The following is a 20934-nucleotide window of genomic DNA, read 5'->3' on the forward strand; positions in this document are numbered from 1 at the left end:
CTTCAGAATGCATCTCTTAAAACAGAACCACAATGTCATTACCCCACCTAACAAAATTAAAATAATTCCTGGGTACCATCTAATACTGAGTCCATATTAAAATCTCCCAAATATATAAAATACGCTGGTTTTTTGAATCAAGATCTAAAGTCTACATACTTTATTTGGTTATTTCTCTTAATCCTCTTTTAATTTAGATCTAGAATAGTTCCTCCATCTTTCACTTTTCCCCGCATTGAGTAAATTGGGTCATTTGTCCTGAATGTTCCACATGCTGGCTTTGTCTGTTTGCATCCTCATTTAATTTGTTTCTCTAGACTTGTATTTGTTAACTAGATGTTAGCTCTAAAGGTTTAGAGTTTGGTTTACCTTTATGGGTAAGCATTCTTACGTGGTGCTACGTACTTCTTTTTGCTTTATATCAGGAGTCATATAATGTCTGATTATTTCACTCTTTGTGATACTAAGATTGATCAATGAATCAGCACTTGCTAGTTGGATCCCTCCATGTAAAGCTCCTCATCAACCTTTCATCGGATGGTTTCATCCACTGATGATCTTTGCCTGAATCAACCATTTTATTGCAGAACTGGGATTTTCTAATTCAATATTTTTTTCACATTTATGAGTTGGAATTCCTTTTTAAACAAGAATTTTATCTCATTAACCTATCAATTCAGGGTTATTTGGTTATCCTGAAATGTCAGTTCAAACAGGAAAGACAGAATAAATGTTTACTTTTCTATTTAATTGCTAATTTTCAGGGTAAAAAGTTGTGCCCTAGGTGCCACGGCCACTGATACGTTAGCCATTCTTCAAAATGGCCATCAATGAGCACTGCCTTAGAGTATTCACACTCTTGTGTAGCTCCTTCCTACATTTTACCAGTGTTGGTTTGTGTGACTAACTGAGTATGGCAGAAATGATGTTATGTTACTTCTAATATTAGGTAATAAAAGAAACTGTGGCACCCCAGTGTTCATTGCAGCACTGTTTACAATAGCCAGGACATGGAAGCAACCGAAATGTCCATCAACAGAAGAATGGATAAAGAAGATGTGGTACATATATACAATGGAATATTACTCAGCCATAAAAAAGAACGAAATTTTGCCATTTGCAGAGACATGGATGGACCTAGAGACTGTCATACAGAGTGAAGTAAGTCAGAAAAACAGATATTGTATATTAATGCGTATATGTGGAATCTAGAAAAATGGTACAGATGAACCTATGTGCAAAGCAGAAATAGAGACACAGACGTATGGACATCAAGGGGGGAAAGGAGGGGTGGGATGAATTGGGAGATTGGGATTGACATATCTACACTATTGACACTATGTATAAAATAGATAACTAATGACAACCTACTGTACAGGACAGGGAACTCTACTCAATGCTCTGTGGTGACCTAAATGGGAAGGAAATCCAAAAAAGAGGGGATATATGTATATACACAGCTGATTCGCTTTGCTGTACAGCAGAAATTAACACAACATTGTAAAGCAGCTGTACCCCAATTTAAAAAAAAGAAAAGGAAACTGTGGTTTCTATCTTGGTCTCTCTTTTTTTCCCTTTCTCTCAGATCACTCGCTCTAGGGGAAGCCAGCTGCCAGACTGAAAAGAGAGACCCAGGTGGTGAGGAACTAAAGCCTCCTGCCAACAGCCATATGAGTGAGTCTAGAAGTGGATCCGTCAGCTCCCTGTCAAGCCTTCAGTTGACTGCATCCTGGGTCAACATCTTGGCTGCAACCTTAAGACAGAACTAGAACCAACTCCTAAACTGCTCTCAGATTCCTGACCTGTAGAGACTGTGTGAGAGAGTAAATATTCAATATTTGATTCTAAATTTGGGGGTAATTTGTTATGCAGCAATTGGTAACTAATATTTTTTGTTGTTTTCTCTTTTTGAGCATCATTAACTCATGGAATTTTTAAAAACATTCAAGGAATCTTAATCAATTGCATTTTTTTTTTCTTTTTCTTCTTGATGTTCAAATGATTCCATCTTTGGCCAGTGGGAGTCCCTTTATTTTGTTTCTTGTGTCCTTTTCATCTAACTCTAAGAGTCTTTGATGGTTTTTTTGCCTTCTGGCAGTACAAGATATTTCAGGCTCATTTTGTATATTTCCTGCTCCAGACCTGGAATCAGCCATTTCTCCAAGGAGTCTTGGTTCCTTTCAGAGGGAAGAGTGATTGCATAGCTTTGTGAATGGTCATAACTTCTTTTAAAGCTTATCAAAATGAAATAAAATTAATTATGGGATTGAATCCAGGCTAAACCACTTGGTAGCTGTGTGCATGAGAACCAAAGCAAGGTATACATCATGCCCCAGTTTCCCCAACTGTAAAATAGGTCCAGGGTAAATACCTAATTTTCGGAGTCATTATGAGGATTAAATGAGACAATATACAGAAATCATTTAACACATCACCTGGCATCAAATTTCATCATTAGAATAACAGAATTGCAAGACTGAAAGATACCGCAGTGATGACCAAGTACAATTCATTCATTTCACACTTGAGAAACCTGAGGCCCAAGAGATTAAAATTTTGTCTAAAACTACAAAGGAGGATAAAATTAGAAGAGAAACTAATGACTCCAGAGTCTTGGATCTCATACTTGGGCTATTTTGATAAAAAGCAGTCTCTCCAGCCCGATCAGGGCTTTTATTTATTCAAAAACAAAAGAGGTTAGAAAGTACTTGGCACATTAGTTATAAAATGCTATTATGGAAAGTTCATCAGTCTTATGTTCTGAAGACCTGATTCCTGGCTCTGCCACTCACTAGCTTGATATTTTGGTCAAGTCATTTAATTCCTTTGCATCTCAATTGCTGCATCTGTAAAACAGTAACAATAAATCCTTTAATCTCAGCTCATTGTGAGAGTGAAAATACAATATACGGTATATGAAAGTGCCTGGCTCATAATAATTGCTAAATAATGATCATTATATTAAAAAAATTCCTTCAATCCTCCAATTTAATACAAATGTATCCTTCTCCTCTAAAGGAAATTGGGTTTTGATTAGACTGATCCCTAAGTCCCTAATTCTGAAACTGAGTTCAGTGAATACCGCACAAAGGCACTGAGCAAGAGGCTGCAGGAAAGATGCTATGCATGGTCACCCACTCTTCAGGCTGAGTAGGTACAGTCTTTCTTCCTGATATCAATCTACTTAACAGTACTAACGTCCAGTACACATATACTCACAGGGTATATTTATGAGAGACTTTGCTATAACCTTTGCTGATATGAAGATACTTTACTTCCACAGCAGATCCTTAGTATATGACTTTAATAATCTAGTCCAATTGAGATATAATTTATTTACATTATTCTTGGTTAACCCCAATCTCATAAAATCTCCTAAATAATCTCCTAAAATAATTAATGCTGGAATTTTGCCAGGGATCCATGTCAAGCTTTTCAGCCTAATTCCACAGTTCATCTTTTTTTAGTTTTTGAAAATTTGGATATTTGCCAGTCTTAGGCATGAGTCTCACTCCTTAAAAATGGCCTCCAGGGGCCCTGTGGCTAATCTGCCTGAAATTCAGGATCCTTCAAGCAATTTTATCTGGGTACGAAGACTTGCACTCGTTTAAGGCAAGTAGTTACTCTTTTACTATCTCCTTGTATGACCTGAAATTTAATTTCCTCATATTAATGTTTGTCCTACCATTCCCAATTTGAAGGTCATGATCCTTGATGGAGAAACAGAAGCCTGATTGGTGTTAAGTAATTCTATGGCCCCTCTGCTGTCTGTTGAAATTACCAAATTCATTTCCAGGGGCTTTTTAAAAAAAAATAGCGAACATTTCAGGCATACAAAACAATAATATAAGAAACACTTAACATCTATCTTAAGATATAAATATTACAGATATAATTATATCCCCTTGTCTACTCCTCTCCAATTCCTCTCCTCTTCCTTCTCAGGTTAACTACTATCTTGATATTGATGTTATTATTCCGATGCATGTTTATATATTTTTAGTACATATGTGGGTAGCCATAAACATTTTATAGTATAATTTACGTTTCCCTAATTTTATACAAATAGTTTCACTCTGTACATATTTAAGTTTGCAAGGCTTGACTTGATTTAGGTTCAATATTTTTGGCAAGAATGCTTCATAGAGGTTATTATGTCCTTTGTACATACTCAACTTCGTGGTTTTGAGATATATCCTTAATGAAAAGTCCTTAGCTCTTATCCTTAGCTCATTCATCTTATCTGTCACAGGTATTTTTCATTTTCCTTCCAACAGTCTTGTTCATTATTCTGATTATTTTTTCAGTTCAACTCAGAACTTTAGCAAGTATTTGTTTTTTGTCTTTGAGTTTATGGATTTCATTTTGTTTATATTGGCTGTCTTTTTGAAATAATTTTCTTGGAGTTTCCCCTTCTAAAAAGATTATGTCCCATAATTTTATGCTAGCCAGTTTATATTCTAGTGTAAGAAAGAATAATCTAAAAAGTATTTGCCACTTCCTCAAATTTTTAAATATATCTTTTGTGCTTAACTTAATTACTTAAGTAATTAACTTAATTACTTAATTACTTCTCTTCAAGTTTTTACTGCTAATCGTTATACTGAAATATAACATACTGAAAATATATTACAGAAAAATATAATACTTTAGAAATATAATATTTTGGAAAATACAGCATACATTACTTATAATGCATGCTTGTGGGTTTTCATAATCCCCAAATTATAAGATATTTAAATGTATGTGACACATAGTTCTCTTTTAAATAAAGCTACTGATCAGAGGCAAATACTGATATTTGTGAATGATGCAGCAATATTTTTTCAGAATCGTTTCAATTCATTCATTTAACAAGAATTTCTTCAGCAACTGTTATAAGAGCTAGGGATACAGGAATGAACAAAACAGTTAAAGGTCTCTGCGTGGTGGAGCTTGCGTTCACGTAATTCTGATTAACTCGTGCTTCCATTTTCTTTCGTTGTTTTCCCTCTTCACACGCTGAAGATCAATTTCATATTCAAGCTCATGTGTTCTCCATGTGGCAACAGGTCCAAACTAGCAAGCAGGGACCGGAACCGTCCAGCTTCTCAGGGTTTGTAGTGCTGGACCAAAGAGAAGAGTCCTCCGGGGGTCCTAGAAGGGCGAGCCGCGCGTTACCATGGAGACCGTGGAATGGAAAGGTTCTGTCTGCACTTCGGAGTTCAGCCCCTCGTCTCTGAGGTGCGGGTGGGGTTTTTTGGACCTCACCTGAGGAGGCCTTTGCGCTCCTTCGGCCCCACCGCGTGGAAGGCAGGACCCGCAAGGTCGGCGGAGAAGGTGAGGTCGCGGGGCAGGTCTGTGAGGCCCTGTCCGGGGTTCTGGCGGGAGCCCCTCGCTGGGGTTCTGGCGGGAGCCCCTCCCTGGCCTTCTGGGGAGGGGCGGGGCCTGCGGTCGGAGGTGGGATGGGATGGGTTGGGATGTAGGCGGGCCCGCCTGCTGAAGCATATTTTATCTTTACCTCTTCTAGACTGTTTTTCTCTCCTTCTCCTCCTTCTTCAGACCATCCTTTAATATTACAATTAAAGTTTTTTTATTTGGCAAACTGGTGAATATAGCGCTTATTCTGGGTCAGGCCTTGTCCTAAGTGTAGTATACATATTGATATTCATTCGTTTAATTCTCAACCCAATGAGGTAGGTACTATCACTACCCCAATTTTTAGATAGGCAACTTGACGCCTAGATATGCTAAAAGCTTACCCACAGTCGCATAGGTGGTAAGGTGAGGAGAGGAAACCCAAACGATATGGTGCTCTTAGTCTTTCCTCACGAATTCTGAAACTCTCATCAGAGCTTTAACTTCCTTCCTCTTTGCCAGTTTCTTTTCCCGTCCGGCTGCTTGGTTCTTTTGTGATTTTTGTTGATGTGATACTACTCCCATTCATGACTTTCCCTCCCTCCCTCTCTCTTTTTTTCCTGCCCTTTTCTTTCAGGCCAGTAACCTAAAATGCAGAGTGGAGCCACTGAACTTCACTGGTATCTAAAGCCATACTGCCAATGGACAAAAAAATGCAGAGCACCTCCTGTCCCTTGGCTCAAATGTCAGTCACTGGGAGAAGGCAGTTACTTCTGATGAGTGTTCACAGGGATTTGGCCTCCTTGAGGAGACCTGTCCTGGGCAGCAGGCCCTGGAAGTCCTACCTGGAGAGAGACGGAACAGGATGTGGGTACATGATTCACCTAGCAGAGAGAAGGTCATAGTAGTGATGGGAGATGAAGAGCGAGATCTGGATGGAGAAGAATGGGTAAGAGGAGGCAGTGTTTCTACTGGCCAGGGAAGAGAAACAATGAATGATGTGGTTTTCTTAAGGGCTAAAGAAAATAGTGGCTAAGTGCCTCAATTGAGTTTCTTCCTTAACCTCTTTGTTATTGACTGTATTGATAAGTCTTTAAAGTTGCATGCTTTTGTAGGAAAGACTGTGCGTATCCTCTGTCTTTTTCTAAAATGGAATGAGAATTGGATTTTCCCTTTCTCTGTAGTCCAGAGAGATTTTTCTTTCATATCTTTCCTAGGATTTTAATTTTAACATGTAAATAATCCCTTTTTCTTTTCCCTTTGATGACATTCCTACATCTAGGTTCCATCCAGTGCCCAGGAAGGGCAGAGCTTGGCATGTGAGAAGATTTTGGCATCAGCTTTCGATTCACCAGTTATTCAACATTGGCCCATAGTCATCCAGCCTGAAAACGTCATTCCTTTTTCTTGGGTCCTGCAAAAGAGAGGTGGGGAGCTAGCAGTCATCCTGCTTATGAGGTGAGTTCCAGAGCATATCTTTGAAATGATGGTACCAAGAACTGATTTTTAGTTGTTATACATATGAATATTAAAAAAAATAGACCTAAGTGAACATTGGTCTGTATTATACCTCATATATCTATGGGAGGAGAGGCCAGCCCTCAGTATTATAAGGCCAGCTTTCCTTGTCAGCCCCTTGTACATCTGGAGCAGATGCTAAACAATTCGTTCATTTATTTATTCATTCATTTAATTCATGCATTCATTCATACAACATTTGTTGAATATATTTTAAGTGCCAGATAATTATTCTGGGCAGTAGAGATATAAAGTTGAAGGACGTTTGGCTCCTGCCCTCAAGGTACTTCAGTCTGGTTGGGGAAACAGACTAGGACATCTGTGATAACATTCCAGTGTGATGAATACCATGATAGAAGCAGGTACAGGGTGTTGTGAGAGTAGGGTCAGAGGTAAAATGGGAATAAAATATTTGGCTTTATGTTTGAGTAAATGTATAGGGTACAGAAGAGAAAAGGGTTTGAGAAGTATTGTGCTAGACTGTGAGCTTTTTGAAACGAGGGACTGTAGTTATCCCTAGAACACAGTGGCATATGATTCATGTTTAATAAATACCTGTTGTATGATCACTGAAAAAACCCATGTGTATACCAGTCTCTTATTTTAGGTGTCGCCGCTTGTCTACAGTCTATAGATAGCATCATTGCAATAATATACACTTGACCATTGAACAACACAGGTTTGAAATGTGTGGTTCCACTTACATGCAGATTTTTTTCAGTTGGTACATAGTACATGATCTGCGGGAGGATGTAGAACTGCGAATATGGAGGGCGGACTGTAAAGTTACGTGTGGAGTTTTTTTTTTTTTTATGGCTGAGTAGTTTTCCGCTGTTTATATGTACCACATCTTCTTTAGCCATTCATCTGTTGATGGCCATTTAGGTTGTTTCCATGTCTTGGCTATTGTGAATAGTGCTGCTATGAACATGGGATGCATGTATCTTTTTGATTACAGTTTTGTCCAGATATATGCCCAGGAGTGTAATTGTTGGATCACATGGTAATTCAGTTTTTTTTTTAGTTTTCTCAGGAAGCTCCATACTGCTTTCCACCAACAGTGTAGGAAGATTCCCTTTTCTCCACAGCCTGTCCAGCATTAGTTATTTGTAGACTGTTTAATGATGGCCATTCTGACTGGTGTGAGGTGGTACCTCACTGTAGTTTTGTTTGTTTGTTTGTTTGTTTTGGCCACGCTGTGCAGCATGTGGGATCTTAGTTCCCCAACCAGGTATCGAACCTGTGCCCCCTGCATTGAGAGCTCGGAGTCTTAACCACTGGACCACCAGGGAAGTCCCTACATGCGGATTTTGACTGGGCAAAGGGTCAGCATCCCTAACCCCCTTGTTGTTCAACTATACTGTGTTTATATTGAGGATACAGTAAGTCCTCTACATACGAACGAGTACTATTCTGAGACTGCGTTCATAAGTCCAATTTGTTCTTAAGTTCAACAAAGCTAGCCTAGGTACCCAACTAACACAATCGGCTACATAGTACTGTACTGTAATATGTTTATAATACTTTTCACACAAATAATACATAAAAAACAAACAAAAAATAAAGAAAACATTTTTAATATTACAGTATAGTACCTTGAAAAGTACAGTAGTACAGTCCAACAGCTGGCATACAGGGGCTGCCATCTAGTGAACAGGCAAGAAGAGTTACTGACTGGAGGAGGGAGAGGAGGTGGGAGATGGTAGAGCTGAAGGATCATCAGCAATAGGAGATGGAGGGCAAGCTGCGATTTCACTAATGCCTGATGTTGATGGCACAGGTTCTGGTTCCTTGCTGGATTCAATTCTATCTACCCTCTTGAGAAAAAACGATCCAGTGATGTCTGGGTAGTAGCTCCTTTTTTCTCATCATAGATGACACAGTAGCACTGGATTGCATTCTGAACGGCTGCTGCAACCTTCATGTACCGTTTTACGTTCGGGTCCTGTGCCTCAAAACTAACAGTGCCTTCTCAAATAAAGAAAATCCCCTTGCCATTTCCTGCTTCATGAATCTCTTCGGTTTTTCAGTTACTTCTTCTTCCTCTTGACTCTCTTTGTCCTTTCTCTGGGCACGTTCGCATCTTTGAAAGTTCGCAACTTGAAGGTTTGTATGTAGGGGACTTACTGTAAACTTTATTTTGGATTTTGATGAAGAGATTATTCCTAGAATAGGTAGAATCTATGCCAGAAGAGCCTTTGCATTCTTGTTAGGGAGACAAAATAAATATGTGACCTGATTAGCTAAGATTTAACAAAATAGCATATGTAACAACTCACATATTAGTACACAGTGAACAGTAATTTTTAAGAGAACTCAAAGACAACTCAGTCCTTGTTTGACAAGGGTTGGATCTAAGTTAATCAGGGGAGGTTTTCTACAGGAGGGGTGTTTAGTGATTTATATATATAGAAGAGGAGTTTAGAGTTATATTTTGAAAGAAAATACTGAAAATAATCTAGCAGTCAGAAGAGAATGTATTCAAAGTGAGGTGTGTGACATTAGGCCAGGGCTAAACAGATTCTTTGAGTTGCATCTTGTTCTTGAGCCTCTTTGGTGGGATCACTGCAGATATAACCTATCTTTTAGTTCCATTTTGTTCAGTTTGGAGGGCACTCTGAGGTTATAAATCCATATCTTTACGTGCTTAGATTTTCCATTTTATTTTACCACATATTTTATTTCCTTTTATTTTCTACTTCAACTCATTATCCTTTTCCTTTTCCTTTGTCTTTCTTGGATAGCACTATCCCAGTATTTCTTAATTTTGTCTTGTGTCTTGCCCATAATGTTTAAACAATGTTTAGGCTTAGAAAATGTCTCACCATAGCCCATTCTTCTTCTTCCATATAATTACCATCCATTTTTTTCCCCCCACATGAGTGCAATAAACAAGTGACATTTTCTTCTTTTTTCTCCCTCCCTCCCTTCCTTCCTTTCTTCTTTTCTCCCTCTCTCTCTCTTTAGTGTCCAGTGTTAAGACCAAGACTGGAGGTAGGGAATCAACTGAAAAACTATGTTTTGAAAATGAGCAGTCACATTGGGTCATCTTGACAAATAGAAGAATCAGTGTGGAAAATCCACAGAAGCATTGAAAGATAAGAATAGAAATTCTAGGAAGGTAAAAGACAAAGCTAAGAAAATCCTCATTTCAGAACAAAAGATAAGGATTTAGAGGAAGGCTTGCACATAAGCTTGGAGTATACCAGGTATGAGAGAATTTTGAATGGGCACTGTTTATTTGAATATAGCACAGGTTGTAAAAACATCTATCGGCAGTCATTTTCTCCATGAGAAAATAACATACCAAACAAAGAGAAGCCTTGTGAATATGATGAATGTGGAAAAGCTTTCAGGGTGATTTCAGCCCTCACTCTACATAAAAGAATCCACACTGGGGAGAAACCTTACAGATGTGAAAGTATGGGGGAAGGCCTTCAGCCGGAGCTCTGCCCTAACCCTACACAAAAGAAACCACAGTGGGGAGAAACTGTGTATGTGCAACCAGTGTCACAAAGCCTTCAGTGGGAGCTCAGCTCTTAGTAAACACAAGAGAATTCACACTGGAGGAAAACCCTATGAATGTGGGGACTGTGGGAAATCCTTTAGGAAGAGATTGACCCTAACTGAATGCTGCTGAATCCATAATGGGGAGAAACCCTTTGAATGTAAAGAATGTTGGAAGACCTTTAGTAGCAGGTCAGCCTGCTCTCAGCATAAAGGGATTCACAATGAGGGGAAATCCTATGAGTGCAGTGACTGTGGGAAAACCTTTAAGACCAGGAGCTGCCTTACCATGCACCAGAAAATCCACAACGGGGAGAAGCCTTATGAATGACTGTGGCAAGCCCTTCCAGTTTAGGCACTGCGTCAGAGGATCCACACTGGAGAGAAGCCCTATGAGTGTGCAGAATGTGGAAGGCCTTCAGTGGGACTTCAGACCTTACTAAACACAAAAGAATCTGCACTGGAGAAAAACCCTATCAGTGTGCCAAGTGTGGGAAGGCTTTCGGTTGCAGATCTGACCTTATCAAACATAAAATAATTAACAATGGGGAGAAACCGAGTGGTTGTAACCAGTGAGGGAAGACCTTTTGTGGGACGTCAGATCTTACTGAACACAAAAGAATCCACAATGGGGAGAAGCCTTATGAGTGTCAAGACTGTGGAAAGGCCTTCGGTTATAGCTTGGGCCTTAGGCACCACAGAAGAGTTCATACTGAGGAGAAACCTTTTGGATGTAATGAGTGTGGGAAGACCTTTCATCAGAACTCAGCACTTAACGTACACAAAAGAGTCCACATAGGAGAGAAACCATGTAAATGTGAAAAGTAAGAGAAAGCTTTCAGAGTGAACACAGATCTCAATGGGCATAAAAGAAGAACACATACTGAAGAGAAACTCCCTGAGTGTGAAAGTGAAAAATTAAGTCCAATGTTCTTTTCTCAGCCACATCCACATCTACCTCCCTGCCCTTACTTTGACACCAAGGAGCCCTTACTTTTTTGGGGAACTTAACCCTATTTAACATTGTATCCTGCCTCCTGGTATTCTCAATTGCTCTTACCCTACTTTTTTCCATACCTCTTAATAACTTCTAATATATATTTTATTTATAATGTTTATTTATTATGTGTATTATCTTGTCCCTCTGCTTGAATATAAACTCCATGAGGACAAGGAACTTGGGCCCTTGTTTATTGAGATATTCTAGGCCACTAGAACCTTGCCTGGTAAATGTGGCAGTGGGGGGCACAATAGATAACTTTTGAATGGAATGATTTCTTGGTTTCCATGCTATGCTTTTTTCTGGGTTGCCTTTCAGTGTCTCCAACTGTTCCTTTCCTCTTGCCTTTGCTGACTCCTTTAGGTTCCCTTATTCTAAGTTCTGGCTGAGTATCATGTTCTATTCTTTAGGCAAGGGGTCTTAATTGCCAGTATCTTCTCCTGACCTTCACTCCAATCCTCTTAAACTCAGTGATGCTCTGCTATCAACTCTATGTCAACAATATGTGTACATAAACCACACACATGCTATTTCTCTATTCATTGGGGGCATTTCAAGGCAAATCATGGAATGGGAAAAATAAATACCTGTGTTTATACCACTCTCTTGCCTGAAAGTCTTCTTCCTTTTTTTAATCTCAAGAACGTCAGCAAGTCCTGTCAATGCTATATTTAAAATATATCCTGGATACATTTCTCACCATCTCCATTTAGGTCATGCCACTGGTCTCCCTGCAGGATAGACGCCAGACGGACTCTGCAGAGCAGCCAACCAGATTATTTGAAAATGCAAATCAGGTGATGTCACTTAAAATTCTCCAGTGGCTTCCCATCACTCACTTCCCACTTTTATAAAACATTTTGCTATATTTACTTCGTCTCTCTCTGAACCATTTGAAAATACGTTGAAGATATCATGATACTTATCCCTAAATACTTCAGCATGCTTTCCTGAGAATAATGGCATTCTTTTTCACAGTCACAATACCATTCTCATACCCAAGAAAATTATTGATTCAATAATACATCTAACATCCAGCCCACATTCAAATTTCCCCATTATCCTTGGAAGTCTTTTATAGCTGTTTTTTTCCCCCATCAGTCAGAATCCAGTTAAGGTACACACATTGTAATAGTTATGTTTCTTTAGTTTAATTTAGAACTATGCTTTCTAATACGGTAGCCTCTAGTCACATGTAGCTACTGAGCTGAATGTGGTTAGGGTGATTGAGATGTGCTTTCAGTTAAAATGCACACCAGTTTTGATTTAGTACAGAAAAAATGTAAGATACCTCAGTTTTTATATTGATCACATGTTGAAATGACAATATTTTAGATATATGAATTAAATACAAATGATTAAAATTAATTTCAGCTGTTCATTTTAAGTTTTAAAAATGTGACTACAGGAAAACTTAAAATACATATGTGACTTGAATTTGTTGCTTACATGATATTTCTGTTGTATATTGTGGAACCAGAACAAATCACTCACCTTTTTCTTTCATGGCATTGATTGTTTAAAGAGTCCAGGCAATTTGTTTTATAGAACATCCTACATTCTGAATGATCACTTTCAGAATAAGAATTATAGTATGTGAAATATAATGCCTCTCATGGTTAGCTTTTTCCCCTGCTGTTCCCATAGAAAGAATCTCCTACAATTCTGCCACGTGCTCCACACTGACTTTCTTGCTGTTAGGCAAACACGTCAAACATATCCTTTGCGATTTCCTGGGAATTCTCTTCCCCATAATTTTCACAAGACTGACTCCCTTACTTCATTCAGGTCTCTGCTCACATATCACCTACTCAGAGAGACCTTCCTGACCATCCTTTCTAAATAGCACTTTCCATCATTGTTTCCCCTTACCCTGTTTTGCCTTTCTTTTGTAAATTTCAGTTTTTATTGAGATATAAAATTGTAGGATATTTAAAGTGTACACTGTGGTGATTTGATATGTGTATGCATTGTGAAAGGATATCACCCTCTCCCCTGCCCATCTAGTTAACTAATATACCATCACCTCACATATTTATTCTTTTTTTGAGGGAGAGGTGAGAACATTTAAGTTTCACTCTCAACAAGTTTCAGTTATAAAATACAGTGTTATCAACTACAGTCACCATGTTTTACATTAGATCCTCAGACCTTATGGCTTGTGGGATCTTAGTTCCCCAACCAGGGATGGAACCCGGGTCCATGGCAGTGAGAGTGCAGAGTCATAACCAGTGGACTGCCAGGGAATTCCCCTTGTAACCTTTTATAAACCTCTCCCTATTTCTCCAATCCCAGCCCCTGTCAACCATTTTTCTACCTTGTTTTTTTCTTTTTAATTCCACATATAAGTGATATCATACAGTACTTGTTTTTCTCTGGCATATTTCACTCAAGGTCCATCCATGTTGTCACAAATGGCAGGATGCCCTTCTTTCTCATGGCTGAGTAATATTCCATTTTATATGTATATATATATATATATATATATAAAAAACATCATATATACCATATATATATATATATATCACATCATATATACCACATCTTCTTTATCTACTCATCTGCTGATTGGCACTTAGGTTGTTTCCATATTATGGCTATTATGAATAATACTGCAATGAAAATGGGGGTGCAGATATTTCTTTGAGATTCTGTTTTCATTCCTTTGGATATATACCCAGAAGTGGGATTGCTGGATCATATGGTACTTCTATTTTTAATTTTTTGAGGACTGTCCATACTTTTTTTCATAATGGTTTATACCAGTTTACATTCCTACTAGCAATGCACAGGGTTTCCTTTTCTATATATTGTCACTAACACTTGTTATTTGTTGTATTTTTGATAATAGCCATTCTAACAGGTATGAGGTGATATTTCATTGTGGTTTTAATTTGCATTTCCCTGATGACTAGTGATGTTGAGCATCTTTTCATGTACATGTTGGCCATTTGTATATATTCTTTGGAAAAATGTCTATTCAGGTCCTCAGCCCATTTTTAAATTGGATTTTTTTTTTTTTGCTGTTGAGTGTATGAGTTCCTTATATACTTCAGATGTTAACCTCTTAGCAGATATGTGTTTTGCAAGTATTTTCTCATATTTCATAGGTTGTCTTTTCATTTTGTTGATTTTTTTTTTTTACTGTGCGTTTGGGGTCATACCCAAAAAATCATTTATTTCCCCCTTTGTTTTCTTCTAAGAGTTTTATGGTCAGGTCATAACATTTGAGTCTTTAATCCTTTTTCAGTTAATTATTGTGAGAGGTGTAAGATAGAGGTCTAGTTTCATTCTTTTGCAGGTGGCTACCCAGTTTTCCCAGCACCATTTATTGAAGAGACTGTCCTTTCGCCATTGTATGTTTTTGGCTCCTTTATTGTAAATTAATTACCCGTATATGTATGAGTTTATGTCTACGCTCTCTGTTTTGTTCCATTGATCTATGTGTCTGTTTTTATTCCAGTACCATACAGTTTTGATTATTATGGCTTTGTAATATAGTTTGAAATCAGGAAGTGTGCTGCTTCTTGGAAGTTTCTTCTTCCAAGATTGCTTTGGATATTTAGGTTCTTTTGTGGTTCCACACAAGTGTTAGGATTGTTTGTTCTATTTCTGTGAAAAATACCATTAGAATTTTGATAGGGATTGCATTGAATCTGCAGATTACCTTGGGTAGTATAGATATTTTAACAATATTAATTCTTATGATCTATCCTTGAGAATATTCATGTGTGTTTGAGAAGAATGTGTGTTCTGCTGCTCTCGGATGAAAGGTTCTGTAAATGTTAAGTCCATCTGGTTTAATGTGTAGTTTAAGTCCAACTTACACATAGAGAGTTGAGTGTGAGGGTTGAGCTACTTTTAGATTTTTTTCCTTTTTGCTAACAGATTCAGAAAAGGCTAAGTCCATCCTTGTCATTTACTTCTGATACTCTTCCCATATGAGGTTCCTAAGGGAGTTATATAAAAGGAACAATAGTCAAATAGGACTAATTACAATAGTTAATATTTACTGAGCACTTTAATTACAGAGCATACTGAACACTATGTGCAGTATTTTTCTTAATCTTCTGTGTGGCAATGAGCAGAATTATTCAAAAGTGATCCTGGGATCTCACTCTAGGTTGCCTAGGAAAGGAGCTAGCTGGAACTGGGGTTTCCTCCTCCTCCTGGAAGGAGGGGCTGCACCTAAACTCAGTTTACCGTAGGACCAGTGCCTTACACTCCCTAACAGGAGGCGCTACAACTTTCCACAGTATCCATGGTCTCCAGGTGCCAGGTAGCTGGCTCTCTTCAAACAGCTGGCATCTAAACCCAGATTGGCAACCAAGTAGTCTTGATGTCTCACTAAGAAGTAGCATTCAAGTTTACTTTTTGAGAAGGTATGGCATTTGGGTCAGGACTAGAGCACTGACCCACTGCATGTCAAACAGCTTGGCCTTGGCCCTAGTTCACCTCTCCATGGGATTATGAGAGGACGGAGGCCCCTTGCCTCTCGTGCCTGACTCTTGGTTTCTGTGTTTCCCCAATAAATCTTGTTCTTTGGTTCTCACTGTGTGATGTTGCAGAATTTATCCTAAGGCCTGTTGTACCACATTCTTGCAGCAAATTTGAGTTAGAGATGCTGGGGGTATGGAGAGGGTGTGGATGGAGAGCGCCATCTTCTGGGAAAGAGTGTAATGAATTATAAAATGTGTGTGTGTGTGTCTGGGGTCTGGGGAGAGGGGTGTGGGTTGGAGGATTGATTGATGAAGGAAAAATTGTCTGACACTACGGAGATGGGGATCCCCAAGGAAGAAGAGGGCACAGTGATCAGGGTCTCAAGGACCTCACACCCAAACAAATTTGGCCAGTTATTGGGCTGCAAGCTCTGTGATGAAGATGGATGAATTTCAAACTGGAAGACCTGAAAATGAAGATCTACCACTCAGGGAGATGGAAGGCAGGGCTCATTGGGACACAATTGTTATGAAAAAGCGGGGAAGGGAATCTACTTCCCTGTAAGGACCATTGTGACCTCTGCGGAGAGCTGAAGTATTTAGTTCTCGTTACCATGTCAGTGCTTATGCCTTGAAGGACCATTTTTTTCAATAGCACCACCTTGTGGCACTAAGCCGAAATGGCAGTAGTGGACTTAGGGGTCCTTTCCTGGTTGGGTGTGCGAACTGATATAAACTCATTTTTGTTCAAATTTGGAGATCATTCTGGGGGAAAGGGAGCTCAAAATGGAGAGACGTTCTGTTAATATTGCAGTTGAGGGCTAATGAATAAATTGGAAAATAATGACAATAAAGAAAAGCAATGGGCCATATTTGTACTCAGAGTTCATGAAACATTTCTTACCAGCAGGATACAATGATAGCAAGGATGGAAACTTTTCTTTTGATATATCAGTTGGCGCACAAGAACTTAAAACCCATCATTTTCATGTGGATACTGTAAATGGGCACCTAAAATCTTAGATAAAAATAGATTAAAGTTATATTATTCTTTGACAGTATTTCCTTTGTTTATACTACTGTATCTTAAAAAAAATTATAAAATCTCTTGAATCCTCAACTCCAAAGAAAATCTATATTTTTATAGACTAGTGATAATAATTAGTGTCCTCTTTAAGAAGTATCTGCTTTTTCTGACAAATGTCAAATAGCTAAGATTATTCTCTCTCACAAAGGAATTTTTTTTCTGTTAACAAAGGTCTGCCTTTGTTTAATAGAACTGAAAGAACAGATGAGAAATAGCCTAACATCAGTTTAGCCCAAATTTTGATACTTCAGGCAGATAGTGGCTTCCTTTGCCTTTGAAATGACATAGCAATGGCACTGTAGATGTGAGGAATCTTTCACTTGCAGAGAAGATTTTCAATCTCTGAAATGACCAACTTGTAGAGAAGTTTATTTTATTCTCCAGCATAGAGATCCCCAGATTTTGAGTGTTTTTACCAGTAAAATAAAGTGAAAAAAAGGGAGCAAACATGAGATTACTAAATTTTTATTTTGTCAAGGAAGAGCATCAAGCCCCTTTCCAATAAATCACCATCTACTACCACCATAATTCAACAAAAGAAAGAACATTATAAAGCCAAAGTGCAAGAAGATAGTATTAAATAAGGAATAACCTTTTATATTGACTTCATTTAACCTTAGTCGAAACTTCTTATTTTTCTCCTTTCTCCAGATTGGCGGGAAAAAAAAAGTTGGACTGGTCATGACCTGGAGTCTGACACTTAAGACATTTGGAAAGTACTTCTCTAAAAGCTTTGAGAAATCCTTATCCACCTTCTTTCACATATCTATCAGGAAGGAAATTAAAATCTATAAAACCACATTAATTTTCTGTTTAGAGACATTCAGTGTCTCCCTATTCTCTACAACAGTGATTCTCAAACTTTAGCCTTATTGAAAAACATGGTTCGCTCGGTCCAAACTCATTGTTGATTCAGTAGGTCTGAGGTGGGGCCCAAGAATTTGCTTTTGTAGTAAATGGCCAGGTGATGCTGATGCTGCTGGTCCAGGGACCACACTGCCCTACAGGGAAAAGCCTAAACTCCTTAATAGGCCATATCAGGGTAAAAGCTAAGCTCTTATAACAGATCCCAAAATACAGTGGCTTAATTAATATTAAATAATATATGAAACATTTTTCTCCCATAATAATCTAGAGGCTTTGCTCTGCTGATGGAGTTGTTCTGTTCCCATCTTACTGTTCCATTCCCTCTTAGGGTTTTTGTCAGAGTAGGTACCCTTCACGTTCACATTCCAGCCAAGAGGAAGGAGAGGGTGGAAGGTGAGAGCAAGTGGCTTCATATTTGAGATGACCCAGAAGTTGCACACATCACTTCCCTGGAATTGTGTTGATGGAGGCCAGGCTAGGAAATGTAATTTGTAGCATGGTAGCCCTACGCTCAGTTAAAACTTGAGGCAGAAGGTGGAATGGGTATTGGTGGGCTGTTAGTCTCCACCAGAGGCTCCTCTGGCAGTAACAGGTGAATGAAAGAGAGTGTTATTTCTAATAAAAGTGGTACGTCGGGGGAGAAAAGAAGTTCAGTACAATCTTACATTAGAATAGATGCTTATGAGAAATCTTTCCTCAGTTCTTTGTACATTACTGTACTTACAACATTTCATAATTATATGTTTATTTATCTATAGTCCCTGATTAGTCTTGAAGCTTTTTAAATGCATGAATTACATTTTATTTATATATTTGTATCTCTGTCTCCTTATCATTTCTCTCTTCTTCCTATTTATTTACAAGGTCAGTACCTAGTACAATTCTTGGTACATGGTAAACACCCAAGAAATGCTCTTCTAATAAATGAATTGATTCATCTTCTGTTGGAAAAGGTCAATATTATTTCTTTAGCTCTCTACATTCTGATTTTTCCATCTAATTCGTGACTTTGCTGGCCCTTTTTCTATCCACAGTATTCTCTTTATTGCACTCTTCACATCTTTCTTTCTTAAAGTGTAGATCAGAGGGTTAAGGCTGGGTGTGACAATTGTGTAAAAGAGAGTAAGGAACTTCCCCTCATCTTGCGGGGAGCTAGTCTGCGGCTTCATGTACGTGTAAATGATTGTTCCATAAAACAGAGTTACTACTGTGAGACAGGAACCACATGTATTAAGGATCTTTCACCACCTTGCTGCTGACTTGATCCTCGTGACAGCTTGAGTGATAACTCCATATGAGATCAGAATTAGTGATAGAGGTACTAGAAGAAATATACCACTCCAAGAGCAAAGATAACAATCTCAATTACTTTTGAATAGACACAAGCCATCTCGATCAACTCTGGCATCTCACAGAAAAAATTATCCACCTCCCTGTGCCCACATCTTGGCAACTTCAAAGTCAAAGAGCAAACAATTAAGGCACTGCCAAGACCACCTAACCAGGCAGTCAACACCATCTTCTGGCAAAGCTGAGGGTGCATTATTACTGTGTAGTGAAGAGGTTGACAGACAGCAGCATAGCGGTCACAAGCCATCACAGCCAAGAGAAGACATTCCGTGTCTCCCAAGTCAAGGGCAAAGAATTGGAGCACACACCCTCCATGTGTAATGGACATTTTTGGACCCCATAGATTTACCAGCATCTGGGGGATAATGCTAGTTGTATAACAGAGGTCCAAAAAAGACAAATTGGATAAGAAGAAATACATGGGAGTATGGAGCTGGATGTCTAGGTAAGATACAAGAATGATAGTTGTGTTTCCTACCAGAGTTACAATATAGAAGATGAAGACAACCACAGAGATGATGTGTTCTAATTGGGGCTGATCAGAAAAGCCCAGAAGGATGAAGTCTGTTCTGGAACTTCCATTGCTGGTTTCCATTGTTCCTTATGAAAGGCTAGGAGACAATACCATAAAAACAAAAAATAGTGTCAGCCTTAGGTAGAACTAAAAATCTGCAAAGTTTGTCATGAATATCCAAAGCTCACTTATTTGCATGCTTTCTCCCATTTTGGAACACCTCTTAACATATCTCTTGTGTTCATTTCCCAAAATCTCTACATATTTAATCATATCCAGAGTGGTTTTTTTTTTTTTTTGGCCACGCCATGAGGCTTGCAGAATCTTAGTTCCCCAACCAGGGATCGAGCCCGGGCCCCCAGCAGTGAAAGCCGGGAATCCTCACCACTGGACCGCCAAAGAATTCCCCAGAATGGTTCTAAAGATAATATACATATATTTGATTCGCTTTGTTGTATAGCAGAAAGTAACACAACATTGTAAAGCAATTATACTCCAATAAAGATCTAAAAAAAAAAAAAAAAAGTTAATACGTCAGACCCAATCACACTGAATTGTAAATCATTGAAAGGGCTTAATATTCTGTGTCACTCATGGTTTTATGTATTTTGATTAAGTAATAAATCCATAAAGTTAATTATATAACTTTAAGAGTGGGTTATATTTTGAGGAGTTGTTCCTCCTTGAAACTATGACATAAGCATCACTTGCTCACACAAATATTTTTCTTACAAAGCTGTTGAGCTTGAGGTAAAAGTTAAATGACACTTCCCTGGGGTAAGCTCCACCATTTGCTAACAGCCACTTTCCATATTCACTTCCAAATGTCTACATCTCAACCTTTGTAATCATAATCATCATCACAACCAGGCTCCTCCTCTTTTTCCTCCTCTTCAACATTACAGACACTGTTGTTCCTGTATCATTTTTATTTTTTATTTTTTTGAATTTTATTTTTTTATTTTTATACCGCAGGTTCTTATTAGTTATCTATTTTATACATATTAGTGTATACATGTCAATCCCAATCTCCCAGTTCATCCCACCCCACCCTCACCCCCCCCTTCTTGTATCAGTTTTGATGTTCTCTCCTATACTGCCCTTTTTTTGTGCATGTGTTTTTGATGCCAGGAAAAAAATCCTCCTTATTATCAACCTTTATTTACATGTACAGAGGCTGTATATTTCTTTGAATACCTTTTATGAATCCTATTACACCATCTAAGTAGCCTTATTGATTTGATGCAGAGTTAAAAATTGAACTAATTCCAGAAACTTTTGGTCACCACATATACATAGCAACAATCTGTTTTAG

The 20934-nt window shown here is 38.4% G+C and overlaps 1 protein-coding gene and 1 pseudogene across 1 annotated transcript in view; one reads left to right on the forward strand and one right to left on the reverse strand.

Moving 5' to 3' along the window:
• The first annotated feature begins 5178 nt into the window (after positions 1-5178).
• Positions 5179-20934, forward strand: part of LOC132374337 (olfactory receptor 14J1) — a 95181-nt gene continuing 79425 nt past the window's right edge. The window contains 3 exon segments of the mRNA XM_059937923.1: positions 5179-5319; positions 5975-6286; positions 6620-6795. The gene's annotated coding sequence lies outside the window, so the exon portion shown is untranslated.
• LOC132375437 (olfactory receptor 2G3-like) lies at positions 18732-19700 on the reverse strand (annotated as a pseudogene).

The sequence above is a fragment of the Balaenoptera ricei genome, chromosome 11 (genome assembly GCF_028023285.1).
Source record: "Balaenoptera ricei isolate mBalRic1 chromosome 11, mBalRic1.hap2, whole genome shotgun sequence".
Classification (NCBI taxonomy): Eukaryota; Metazoa; Chordata; class Mammalia; order Artiodactyla; family Balaenopteridae; genus Balaenoptera; species Balaenoptera ricei.